This window comes from Canis lupus, chromosome 21, assembly GCF_048164855.1.
Source record: "Canis lupus baileyi chromosome 21, mCanLup2.hap1, whole genome shotgun sequence".
Lineage (NCBI taxonomy): Eukaryota > Metazoa > Chordata > Mammalia > Carnivora > Canidae > Canis > Canis lupus.
In genome coordinates this window covers 20,784,702-20,798,396 of record NC_132858.1, presented here as the reverse complement: position 1 = coordinate 20,798,396, position 13,695 = coordinate 20,784,702, and the positions used below count along the sequence as shown (strand labels likewise).

General features: G+C 43.7%; 1 long non-coding RNA gene across 1 annotated transcript; it reads left to right on the top strand.

Moving 5' to 3' along the window:
• The first annotated feature begins 1,628 nt into the window (after positions 1-1,628).
• LOC140613473 (uncharacterized) lies at positions 1,629-5,761 on the top strand. The gene is made up of 3 exons (XR_012014485.1): positions 1,629-1,716; positions 1,835-1,927; positions 2,135-5,761. It is a non-coding gene; the product is annotated as an uncharacterized lncRNA (long non-coding RNA).
• The last annotated feature ends 7,934 nt before the right edge of the window (positions 5,762-13,695 follow it).

Genomic DNA, 13,695 nt, shown 5'->3' with positions numbered 1-13,695 from the left:
TACATATTTCCATCTTAATTAATACATCTTAAGGAAACCATAAGTTCATACACCAATATGTGGACTAATTTATATCATATCTATTTCCAAAAAAAATAAGGAGTGTTTTTAAGCAACAAATGATTAATTAACAGATTGGTTTTCCCCAAGCACTTTCCATTCTGTTCTAAACCTCCTCCCGTGTAAGCAGCCAGACCTTGTGCCATCCATTTCCTCAAGGTAGGGTTGCTCATGACAGAACAAGAATAATTCTTGGTTTCGGTGTTTAAAAAGCCATGGCTTTTAATTTGCCAAAGGCTGACTTGGGGATCTCAAAACACAATAATAATTTGCCCACGTATCCCTGTGGGATATAACTCAAAGGCAAAAAGAACTGAAGAGGGAAACAAACAAACAAACAAACAAAAAAACCACTTTAAACTGTTTTTCTGGGATGCCTGAGTGGCTCAGTGGTTGAGCATCTGCCTTTGGCTTGGGTCAGGATGCGGGATCCTGGGATCAAGTCCCACATGGGGCTCCCCACAGGGAGCCTGCTTCTCCCTCTGCCTTTGTCTCTGCCTCTCCCTGTGTGTCTCTCATGAATAAATAAATACAATCTTTTTTTAAAAATTGTTTTTTGTAATTATATTGTTGATGGTAAAGTTGGTATTCTAACACTGTTGTATACCTGCTGTGAATTAAAACAAATGAATGATTATGTTGGGATTCTTAGGAACCAGGATTCGGGTCACATAGAAGAAAGAATTATAAGACAAGTAAAAACCCTTGATATTCGGCACCCCATTCCAATATATCGGGACTTTTTTTTTTTTTTTAAGATTTTACTCATTTATTCATGAGAGACACAGAGGGAGAGAGGCAGAGACACAGGCAGAGGGAGAAGCAGGCTCTATGCAGGGAGCCCGACATGGGACATGATCCTGGGTCTCCAGGATCAGGCCCTGGGCTGAAGGCAGCACTAAACTGCTGAGCCACACGGGCTGCCCTAATATGTTGGGTCTCAATCCATGTACCAATAAGCATTTCATGGACACCCTACAGCCGAGTGTCTATAAATCCAACTCAACTCTGACACTATCTACCTGGAGATAAGCATCGGATTCAGGAGGTTAAGGGCTCAGTCCCACAAGAATGCCCTCTCTTCTGATGCCAAATCACAAGTTTAGGTTGTTACTTGTGCTTCTGAGTGGCCAGCTATAAATCAGAAGTTCCTAGACTCCTTCCTTGGATTCAATTAATTTTCTAGAGTGGCTCACAGAATTCAGGAAACTAGTTCACTCATCGGATCACCGGTTTATTATAAAAGGATATAGCTCAAGAACAGCCAGTGGAAGAAATGCTTGCATAGGGCAAGGTATGTGGGAAGGGGTGCAGAACTTTGTGGTCTCTGAGCACCCAGGAGCTCTCCAAATCCTCTTCTTTTAGCTTTTTATGAAGGCTTCATTACATAAGCATGATTGATTAAATCATTGATCATTGGTGATTGAACTCAATCTCCAGCCCCCTTGTCTTCCAGCAGGTCAAGGGGGGTGAAGCTGAAAGTTCCAAACCTATAATCACATGGTTGGGTCCCCTAGCAACCAGCTTTCATTCTCACGTGTCAGCTTCTGAGTCATCTCATTAACATAACAAAAGACACCTTTCCTGCTCTCCTCACTTAGGAAATTCCAAAGGTTTTAGAAAAAGCTCCGTGCCAGAAATGAGGATGAAGACCAAGTATATATTTCTTATTATGAATAAAAAAAAAATCACAGTCTTGAATTTGAAATGACATATCAATATGAATTAATTACGGTCTATTTTATCTTTATCCCTACCTTTGCCCACTGAAAAGGACAGGAGATAATATCCAAATGCATAAAACATTTACCACCAAGACTGAACCCTAATGTAAACTATGGACTTTGGTTGACAATGATGTGTCAGTGTAAGTTCACTGATTGAAACAAATGCACCTCTGTGGGGAGAGGATGGGTGTTGATAGTGAAGGAGGCAGTGTCTTGGAGGGGCAGTGGGCAGATGGAAAATCTCCGCACTTTCTGCTCAATTTTGCTGTGAATCTAAAACTGCTCTAAAAATAAGTCTATTTCAAAGGTGGAGGAGAGACATGATCAAACAATTTTCTCATTCCTAGGTGGAAGATGCCATGAGCTGGAGAAGAAAGAGAGTAAAAGAAGAAGGAATAGTGAGTGTAGATGCCAACAGGTCCCCAAGGAAGTGCCCTGTGCCTACAGCCAAATGGTCGGGGAAGGGCTGTGCTCGGCTCATGAGGAAAATTCCAGGCTTCCCCATTTCCTCTGCCAAACCATGTGCAGATGTGGTAGTAGCCTTCCTGTTGTAGCTACGAGTTGTGTTTAGACAAGCAAGTCCAAGATGCCTCTTTGCAGTTCCTGCAGATCACAGAATGCCATGAGTGGAGGATAGCGAGGTGATTTCCTGAGAGCTCAAGTGTGGCATGAAGACATACAGGACCCTAAACAGCTACCCCAGTTCTCCAGTGTGTCATGAAAGCCCGACAAAGAGCCAAACTAGGAGAGTCTTTGAAGTCAAATGAGAAGTTCTCAGAAGCAGCCCCCAAGAACCAGCACTCCAAACCCAGAGAAAACAAAAAACATCACGATAGATGCCAGAGAGACTGCATAATGATGACCCAGAGGTGCCCATTTCACTACCTCCAGCCACCTCCCTGCTTTGAAACAAAAGGAACTGAATTGCCTAAGATTATGATCCTGCTATTTAGCAGGGTGAGAGCTCAAAGTACAAAACAAATTTTCCTTTTTAAAAACAAACAAAGAAACAAATTTTCTAAGTTCACTTACAGGAATATAAAGTTCTATTATCCCTACATCTAAGTTTGTGCTAAACAAGATTTCATTAATCTTCTTTTTTAAGCCAACATCCTCTGATCCACCCCGGCTATGCCTTATGCCATCAAAGACAAATTACAATGGAAAGGGCTCTAAAAAATGCTCCGAGAGAAGGAGACTCAGGGAAGGATAAGAGGGGTCTCAGAGGGCCACTTCACCCTCACCATTTATTTGTTCAGATCTGAGAACTGGGAACAGGTGTTTAACTTTTTCAAAGTACTAGCTGTGAAATAAGATACAACAAAGATCATGTATGATATGATTTGTTTCCAAGTCAAAGATGGTTGGTTAATCCCAAGGATGGATATGTATCAAGGGCTATATGTGAATACCTCATGTCAACAACTGTTACCATAGCTCCTCTACAGATAGAGGCATTGACAGTCAGGGACCAGAGTAGCTTGCTTGAGAGCCGCACACCTGGCATTTAATGGCCATTTGGCAGGAACCCAAGCATGGTGGCTTCGGGACCTAGGTTCTTGGCCACCCTGCTCTAGGGTCTCTATTGCCTCAACACAGCAGACATGTCCAGTCCATGGCCCACCACTTGTGCGCTCCCTCCAGGCCTCCACTCTGGAGAGGTGGAGCAGTGGAGACTTGCTCGCACTCAGCGATTTTACAAAGAAGAACCCTGCCTTCAGAAAACTGATGTGGGCAAGCTCCAGATGAGGCCTGAGTTTGCTTTAACAAAAAGTGTTTGTTTTGTGAAGACAAGTGTCAGTGGCTGTCACAGAGAGCAGAAGGGGGCTAACTAAACTGCAAGAGGCCAGCCAGGGTCACTCCTGACCTCGAGGCTCTGCTTAGCATAGGGAGGGGAAAAGCAAAATACACTTGGTTATCAATGAGCTATTTCAATCCCTCTCTAAATAAGCCACGCGTGAGAAAGCAGGTCAAAGTTCATTTGTTTTAGATCAGGTGTGAGAAGGAAGTGTACAATGCACCTCACTGAGGTTGGGGGTGTTTCTTTGTTCTATAATTTGACATTCAGAATTGGTATGAATAACATAAGTGGATAAAGTCCATTAATGGCCTCAATTCTCACTGCTTATAAATGAGTTAGGCTTATATACATAAAGCCTGATGGTTTGATCTACCCTGGGAGCGTCCAAGTTACTCAGCCCAAGGCCCAAGTAGAAATTTGGGACTGTTTGTCCTGCTGCCACCAAGAAGAACATTCCCTCTCAGCTGCTGTGGAACACAGAGGAAGGGACCTGACGAGCTTCTGGGTTATTGTTGGACATAAAGTGACCTGGCTCTGGGTCAAAACAAATTTGGCCCTTTAAAGTCTCTGAGGGTTGGGACGAGTCCTGAAAAATAGTGACAAGACCATAATAGGTCCTTTATGAACAGTTCTGTTCTCAGACGACATTGAGTCTGGTGTTCACAGGCGCTGACCTCAGATGTGTCACCTCAGGAGCAGCCTGGGGCTGCAGAGAGGCTGTGCTATAAATGGATGCTGTGCAGCTGTGAGGGGAGCTATTTTGGGATCCCAGGGGGTCTCATTTGTACTTCAGGTTAGGAGGCTTCCAAGTGAAGGAGGAGCCTTCTGTGTGTGTTGGGAGGGGGACCAGGCAAACCAGACCAGGCATAGCCCTTCTTCCTCCCTGACCCCTCTGCTGCAGGCCCCATCCCTTTTATCTCTTTCTTTAAAGATGTCACTGGCACAGGGCACTGGAGTTTTGTGGAGGAGAAACACAAAAGAGAGAAGAAGGAGCAAGTCATCTCCTAGCCCAGAGTGATTGGGAAAATTGCTTCCTCAGCTGTGTTCTAGATAAGACCATCTGACCTTTGCAGGGCTGGTGGAGGTGCCAAGGCCTCAGGCTCTCAATGCCTTTTGCATCCACGTCAGTGGCTGTCAAACAGGAAGTAACCTGGGAGCAGAGGTGAGAAAACAGGGTGTTAGACTCCTCTTCACAGCTCAGCTCTGGCCCACTCTGAGGGGCCAAGGGGTTGCTTCCTTGTCTCTCGTGGCCCAAGTGCCATGGTTTAAGTTGGTGTGGCCTTAGAGCCCTCTGAGCAGTACAGCTTCTTTCCCTTCCCTTCTACCTGGCTTGAAATCACCTCACTGGTCATGTGAGGTTAGAAGAAATGGCAGGTTAATGGTCTCCTCTCCTATCAGCCCATGTTTAATGGACCACATTAATGGCAGCCATCTTGAAGATAGACCCAGTGTCTAATGGAGCAGCTCGCATTGCTTGCGCATGTGCACTTTAGAGCACACAGACCTGGGTTGGAATGCCACATTGCTTCATCTTAGTTATGTGGCCTTTGGCAAGTCTTTTCATCTTCCTCAGGCTCAGGCTTCACTTCCAAATGGGAAACATTCGCATATCTGCCTCGTGGGGTTGTTGTGACAATTAAATGTGGCAAAATACTTAGTACCACACGTGCCACATGGTAAGTGCCATGTAATATATTACATTTCTGTAATGGATGTATTATCAGCTCTAACCAACAGCTGGGGAGACAAAATTGACGAGGAGGACTCTTGAGGTTTAAAGCTGCATGAGGACCCTAGTTCTGACTTATCTTGTCATTGTTGAAGGACCACCCCTGAGCTAAGAAAAAAAGAGTGACAAGCGGAAAGAAGGGAGCAAGGCTGTAGGCAAACTTCCTCTGCCTTCTAATTGGGCCTCAGGCTGGTCCTGGCTGGTTGAGCTATGAGGAGCTCCTGGTACTGACAGCCCAGAGTGCCAAGCATTGAGGAAAGATGAGTACCTGTGCCTGGGCTCAGGCTACAACTAATGAAAAACTATCTCTGTGACTCTGTAGGGGAATTATAGCAATGACACTGCAAGGGACTATACAAATAGCAGTCATATCCTCCTTACACACAAGGAAATGAAGGCTTGGGAGGTAAAAGGACTTACCTGGATCACACTGATGAAAGCAGCAGATAGGGATCCCTGGGTGGCGCAGCGGTTTGGCGCCTGCCTTTGGCCCAGGGCGTGATCCTGGAGACCCAGGATCGAATCCCACGTCGGGCTCCTGGTGCATGGAGCCTGCTTCTCCCTCTGCCTGTGTCTCTCTGCCTCTCTCTCTCTCTCTGTGTGACTATCATAAATAAATAAAAATTTAAAAAATAAAAAATAAATAAAAAAAAAAGAAAGCAGCAGATAGTTTGTGAATATAGCACAGAGTGGTCTGGATTTTATTGCTCCCGTAAAAGAAATCTTGTTAGTGGATGGGAGGGGACCTGCACTCAGCCCCACGAAAGGGATCCATGAATCTATTTAAGGAAGCAACAGGCATAAGAGCATCCACAGCACCCTAAACAGATCCAAACTGACCTGACCAGTCACTTGCAAAGGCCAAGATGAGCAAATGAGCCAAGAAGGGGTTCCCTGTCATTGTAGCTTTTGGTAAACAAGGACCCTAACATCATGCAAGTATTAAGAGCCAGACAGCTGCAGGAATTTCTTGACAGTAGGAGCTTCCCCAAATTCTAGTTGTTTCTGAGCAAGTATGGAACTATGTGCTGCTCACAGTGCCCTGATTCTCAAAGAAACCCTACACATCCTCAAGGCGTTGGTGGTTCCAAAGGACCTTTGAGGTCCCTGTCTAATCCCCTCTGTAAAGGCAGACATTTAAGCCATCTTCTGTGCTGTTAATCGATGTCCCTTCAAAGAGTATGTCCTTCTAATATGGCATCCAAACCAAGACACTTTTGAGTGTGAAAGAGGGCACTACCACCAAGTTCCCTGGGATAACATGTATAAACTGTCCTGGCCCATCAGGATGTGTGGTTACCCTACTTATAAAAATCAACATGATAATTTCCTCTTGAAATGTAAAACATAGGGTAGCCCACCTGGGTGGCTCAGTCAGTTAAGGGTCTGCCTTCCACACAGGTGATGATCCCAGGGTCCTGGGATGGCGCCCCTCTGCTCATGCTCTGTCTCTCCCTCTCTCTTAAATAAAAAAATAAAATATTTTTTAAAAAATGTAAAACTTAGAAATATATGTCTTCTTTGAATTGATGTGTTTCTTATTTTAATCAGACAATGAGGTAGGGAGTAGAAGCTATATAATCTGCCCCTTCCTTTTTGCATGAGCTACTAGGAAGTTCAGAGTTAAGTTTTATGTCAGTTGTAACAATCATCACTGGCCCTGAGACTCCTGGTACAATTATTTTCTCTTTCCTTTCTCCCACCCCATTCTCTCGCTTCAACATTCATGCCCCTTGATCATACTCCTCACACCACATCAAGATAGGAATTTGATCTTTATTTTAATAAGTTACCTCAAAATCCTTTGTAAGCAGGTCAGTACAGCAAGCACACATTCTAGATTTTCTAAGACAGTCTGCTATCATGTAATTCAGTCTATTTTCCTCATAAACTGTATGAGGCTCTAAGGAATTCCCCAACTTGCCCTCCAAAACGTATCATTTCCTTAAGCAAGCACTTTTTGAGCTCCTACCATGCACTAGAATGGGGACAGAAATATTATCAGTCAACAAAATAGACAAAAACTCCTCCATTTGTGTAGTGTACATTCTAGTGAAGGAGATAGATGACAAATGCTAAGTTCAACAAATAAGCAAATTATATAACAGGTTATATGGTAATAAGTACAACGGAAAAAATAGGACAAGAGGGGGAGTGGGGAATGTCAACTGTTAGGCAGTGCAATTTAAATGGGGTGATCAGGGTTGGCCTCACTGAGAAAGTGATATTTGAGTAGAGTGAATATATGATTTATCGTCTAAATTGGGAAACTTTTTTAAATTTGAGTATGGTTTACACACAATGTTACATTATTAGTTTTGGGTGAACAACATAGTGAGTGGACAAGTCTATATGTCATGCTGTGATCACAAGTGTAGCTACCACCTGTCACCGTTACAGTGATATTTCAATATATTCCCTATACTGTACCTTTTATTCCAAAGTAGAAATCTTTAAAAGTGCAAAGGGAAGCTATTCCCAATTACACTGGGACAATAGGTGCAAACTGGGACTGTCCTGGTCAAAGAGGGACATACGGTCACCCTACTACATATGAGCAAAGACTTGAAGGAAGTGAGAGAATCAGGAAGGACTGGCTCAGGCAGGGGAAACAGCAAGTCCTGAGACCAGAGCAAGGTGGAGCAGTAGCAAGGCATGCTGTGTGTTTGGAAGAGGGTAAGCAAAGGGACAGCTGTGGGAAATGGAGTCCAGGAGGCACTGTGGACCCCAGACTGTGTGGGCCATTTTAAGGGCTTTGGTTTTTCTCTGAGAGAGATGGGAAGCCATGACTGGGTCTTCAGATAAGATCTGGCTTACATTTTGCCAGGATTTACCCTACTGTGCTGAAAGTAAACAGTAGAGAGGGTGAACAGGAAAGCAGGGAGACCAGATAAGAGGTGTTAGTAGAAGTGGTAAGAAGTCAGATCCTATGTGGATTTTGAAGGTATAACCTTCAACAGGACTCCGTTGAATTAAATGCCAAGTAGGAGGGATGAGCCAAGGTTGATTCTGGGGTATGAGGCTTGAGCAACTGACTAGGAGGATGTAAGTACTGAGATGGGGAAGACTTACTGAGATGGGGAAGACTTTGGGGAGAACAGGAGGAAAGGAGAACAACAGTCATGGTTAGGAATCCAGATGGGGATCCGAGAAATCTGAAAGGTCTATTCAGAGCTGTCTATCAAGGCCCCTGGCTATCCAAGCCTACAGTTGAGGGGATAGGATTAGACAGAGACACATTTTAGAGTCAGCAGCATGTGGATGCTGTATAAGACATGAGAAGGGTGAAGACTCCCCAGGTCCCCCAGACCACCTCTAGCACCTCGAGGCAATGCAAAAACCCTTCTACGGATCAAATTTTTGTTCCTAACTTGCCCAAAATCAGAATGCTCATCCTCCAAAGCACAAATCTTAATTTTTCATGAAGTTTTTCCTAATTACTGCAGTCCCTATGGGATGCTTTTAATTTATATAATTGTCTGCCTCACTGATTCATCAATTAATAACTATCTACTGAGCAAATTCTGTGTACATGGCCCAGTGCTGGGTGCTGTGGGGGATGCGAAATAAGAACACCTGGTCCCTAACATTCAAAAAGCTGATGCCCACCTGAGCAAACAGAACAAATGTCATCCAAAGCACTGGGGATCCCTGAGTGGCTCAGCGGTTTGGCGCCTGCCTTCGGCCCAGGGTGTGATCCTGGAGTCCCAGGATCGAGTCCCACATCGGGCTCCCTGCATGGAGCCTGCTTCTCCCTCTGCCTATGTCTCTGTCTCTCTCTGTGTGTCTCTCATGAATAAATAAATAAAATCTTTAAAAAAACAAAAAACAAACAAACAAACAAAAAAAAAAGCATTGAAGAACATCAAGTTCTTTAAGGAGCCAGAGTCAGTAACATGGAGTGGAGTCTTTTTTTTAAAAGATTTTATTTATTTATTTATTTATTTATTTATTTATTTATTTACTTGAAAGAGAGAGAGAGAGCATGCACAAGTGGGGAGAGGGGCAGAAGGAGAGAAAGAAGGCCAAGGAGACTGCATGCTGAGTGTGGAGCCTGATGTGGGCTCGATCCCATCACCCTGAGGTCACCACCTGATCTGAAATCCAGAGCTAGACACTCAACTGTCTGAGCTACCTAGGTGCCCCTTGAGCTGAGTCTTAAAAAGGCAGCTTCTGGGGACACATAGAATTTTCTTCCAGAGGAGTAAGAGTAGGGTGGGGTGGGGGGGACATTAGAAGTGGCTGCCTAAGTATTAAAGTGTTGGGGGCAGGGATCCCTGGGTGGCGCAGTGGTTTAGTGCCTGCCTTTGGCCCGGCGCATGATCCTGGAGACCCGGGATCGAATCCCACGTCGGGCTCCCTGCATGGAGCCTGCTTCTCCCTCTGCCTGTGTCTCTGCCTCTCTCTCTCTCTCTCTCTGTGTGACTATCATGAATAAATAAATAAAATCTTTAAAAAAAAAAAGTGTTGGGGGCAGGAGTGAGCATGTGGTGGGAGAGGAGATGGTGAAAGATAAACTCTGGGATGGACCCTTCAAGTGAAAAGCAGCAGAAAGAGAGTCTGAAAATAAAGGAGCACCAGAGTCCCTCTTGTGTGTGATATTGCAGACTACATGGAGTGGCACAATTAATGGTTGTGTTACATGGGTAGATTGAAAGAAGGGGCAGTGGAAGAAATCAGGTGGAGCTCTTGTCATTATCCAGAAACAAGGTAATAAAGGCTTGACTGAAACAACTGGTTAGAAATGAAGCCTGGGGTGCTTTTTTTTTTTTTTTTTTTTGCCTGGGTGGCACAGTGGGTTAAGCATCTGACTCTTGGTTTCAGCTCGGACCCTGATCTCAAGGTTGTAAGATCCAGCCCCACACTGGGTTCCACACTCAGCATGAAGTCTGCTTGAGATCCTCTCTCCCTCTGCCTTTCCAAGTTGTGCTTTCTCTCTCTCATTCTCTCTCAAATAAATGAATTTTTTTTTTAAATGAAGAGTAATAGCAGAATTAGGAGACCTTTCAAAAAAAGAAAGAACGGTGTGGCAAGAAAAGAGAATAGAGGCCAAGAAAGGGAAGTGTGATGCCAAGACTCCAGGCCCAAGAGGGGAGAAGCAGTGGAACCACTAACAGATGGGAGTGTAGAGGTGGCTTTGGTGGATCATTTGAAGTAAGAATGGAGCCCCCAGGAGCAGGAGAGGGTCTAGGTCAGAGATAGAGAAGTGGGACTCAGCCATGTGGAGCTGAGTTGAAGCCATGAGGCAGGATAAACCCAAGGGGGACTGTATTTAAGAATTAATGACCTATGTGCATCTGCATGTTTTATCTTCCCAATTGGATACATGACATACTTCTTTCTTATATTCTTGCAGTGTGTTGGGAGGCAAAACAATGTGGTGATTAATCATCTAGGGTCTGGTGTCAGACTTCCTCCATATGAGTCCTGGTCCTACCCAGCATTGGCTCTAGCTTCCTGACCCTGGACAAGTTACTTACTTTCTCTAAGCTTCAGTTCTTTCATCCGTACAATGGGGGAGACAAGAGTAGTTGCCTCATAGGAGTTGTAAAGATTAAAATAGACTTGGCACGTGGAAAGTAATCAGTCATGTTGCCATTACTCTACATGGTCACTTCTCAATAAATATTCACAGAAAGAAGAGCCCATAGAACTAATATTTAAATCCAGGCAATTCTTAAACCCGTTTATCAAAGAGAAAGTTAAAGGAGAGAATGAACATTTACGGAGAGAATGAACGTTTACTGAACACCTACTATATGCCAGACCCTCTTTTACAGGCTCAATTGACACACCAACCCTATTATTATAGACTAAGAAATAGTGGCTCAAAAAAGTTAATAAGCTTGACCAAGCTCATGCAGTTAGCAAACAGTATGTATTTTTATGCACTTAAAAATTCTGAAGGGATACGCTCCAAGTTGTCTTCCTACTTTATATAGCTCCATATTATTTAAAATTTCAACAAACTTCTGTTATTTCTGCAATCATAAAATTTGCCCCCCACATGGGGGGCAGGAGGGAAGGGTGAGGAAGCCTGGCAATCTCAGCTGCTTACCTAGAAATGAAGAGCCTCAGGGCCTCCCTTGCAATGTTGCCCTGAGCCACGGGAAAAAGGATAAGCTCTGTGTAACACTGAGAACTAAAGAAATCAGCAGGGAAAAGACAGAAAAGGAAGATGGGTAAGCGTGTAATGTATTTGAAAGAGATTTCCATCTAAGATCCTTAAAATAATAGAAAAGTTTTCATGCTTAAAAGGATAAACTTCCTTAATCTGTCCCATACTCTTAATCCCTACATGAGATGTCTCTGTTCTTGGAAAGTGGACAGTTTCCCTTATATATTGACTGCGAGGGCCTCAGACAAGGTACCAGCGTGATTAACTCTGCAACACTAACATACGCTAAAGAAAAAAACATGGAAGGCTCCAGAGTCCAGATCACATCTGAGGTCAAAAGTTTGTTCTCATCACAATCAAATAATAACCTTCTGAAAAAATACAAGGGGAAATGCCCTGATGAGGGGAAAACCACCTCTGCAAAGGATCACTTTGATTAATTGAATTCTGTTGTTAAAAAAGCATCTCTGAGGTGCCTGGGTGACTCAGCTGGTTGAGCGTCCAACTCTAGATTTCAGCTCAAGTCACAATCTCAGGGTCATGAGATCGAGCCCCATGTCAGGCTCTGTGCTCAGTGGAGAGTCTGCTTAAGATTCTCTCTCCCTCACTCTCTGCTCCTCCCTACCTAAATAAATTAATAAATCTTTAAAAAAAAAAAAGCATCTCTGGTCTCTGTCATGTTATTTGTGTATATTGAATGTGATAATAATAGTAGACATGTCAGGCATGTTAGAGGAAGTTGTTTCATTTTAAAAGTGTTTAAATTACTGTGCTATATTTCTAAGAAAGTCACAGAAGGGAAAGATATTTCCATCTAAGATTTTCATCTTTGACAAGAATCAGAGAGGTTCGCTGAAACTCCCAGGGGTAAACAGGGTGATCTGATAGAGAGTGAGATGAGGAGACTTAGAAGGAATCTTGACATTAGTCAATACAGCATCTTTTAAAAAAAAAAAAAAAACTTTTATTTATTCATGAGAGATACAGAGAGAGAGAGACAGGGACAGGAAGAGCGAGAAGCAGGCTCCATGCAGGGAGCCCGACGTGGGACTCGATCCTGGGTCTCCAGGATCATGCTCTGTGCCAAAGGCAGGCGCTAAACTGCTGTGCCACCCAGGGATCCCCCTTCTAGAGAATCTTGATCCTGGCAGATGCATGTAAATGTAATTCAAGTCAACTAACAATTAATTTCTGAATACTTACTGTATTCCAAGCATGCAAAAATGAAAAAAAGGTGTAGTCTTTCTTCTCAAGGAGGTCATAACAGATTGCAATAGAATGTGACAAATTCTATCTACACAACACACACACACATACACACACACAGAGAAAGGGAGGGTGGGGAGGGAGAGGAGATAGAAAGAGGGAGAGAGAGAAACACTGGGATGAAGGATGGAATAGCCATTAATAATTCAGGGCCAAAATAAAGGACCTAGAAGATCAAAGAAAACTATCAAGACATGCTTTGGCAAAACTAAAAGACAACCTACAGAATGGGAGAAGATATTTGCAAATGACGTATCAGATAAAGGGCTAGTATCCAAGATCTATAAAGAACTTATTAAACTCAACACCAAAGAAACAAACAATCCAATCATGAAATGGGCAAAAGACATGAAGAGAAATTTCACAGAGGAAGACATAGACGTGGCCAACAAGCACATGAGAAAATGCTCTGCATCACTTGCCATCAGGGAAATACAAATCAAAACCACAATGAGATACCACCTCACACCAGTGAGAATGGGGAAAATTAACAAGGCAGGAAACCACAAATGTTGGAGAGGATGTGGGGAAAGGGGAACCCTCCTGCTCTGTTGGTGGGAATGTGAACTGGTGCAGTCACTCTGGAAAACTGTGTGGAGGTTCCTCAAAGAGTTAAAAATAGACCTGCCCTACGACCCAGCAATTGCACTGTTGGGGATTTACCCCAAAGATTCAGATGCAATGAAACACCGGGACACCTGCACCTCGATGTTTCTAGCAGCAGTGTCCACAATAGCCAAACTGTGGAAGGAGCCTCGGTGTCCATCGAAAGATGAATGGATAAAGAAGCTGTGGTCTATGTATACAATGGAATATTCCTCAGCCATTAGACACGACAAATACCCACCATTTGCTTCAACGTGGATGGAACTGGAGGGTATTATGCTGAGTGAAATAAGTCAATCGGAGAAGGACAAACATTGTATGGTCTCATTCATTTGGGGAATATAGATAATAGTGAGGGGGAAGGGAGAGAAAGGGAGAAGAAATGGGT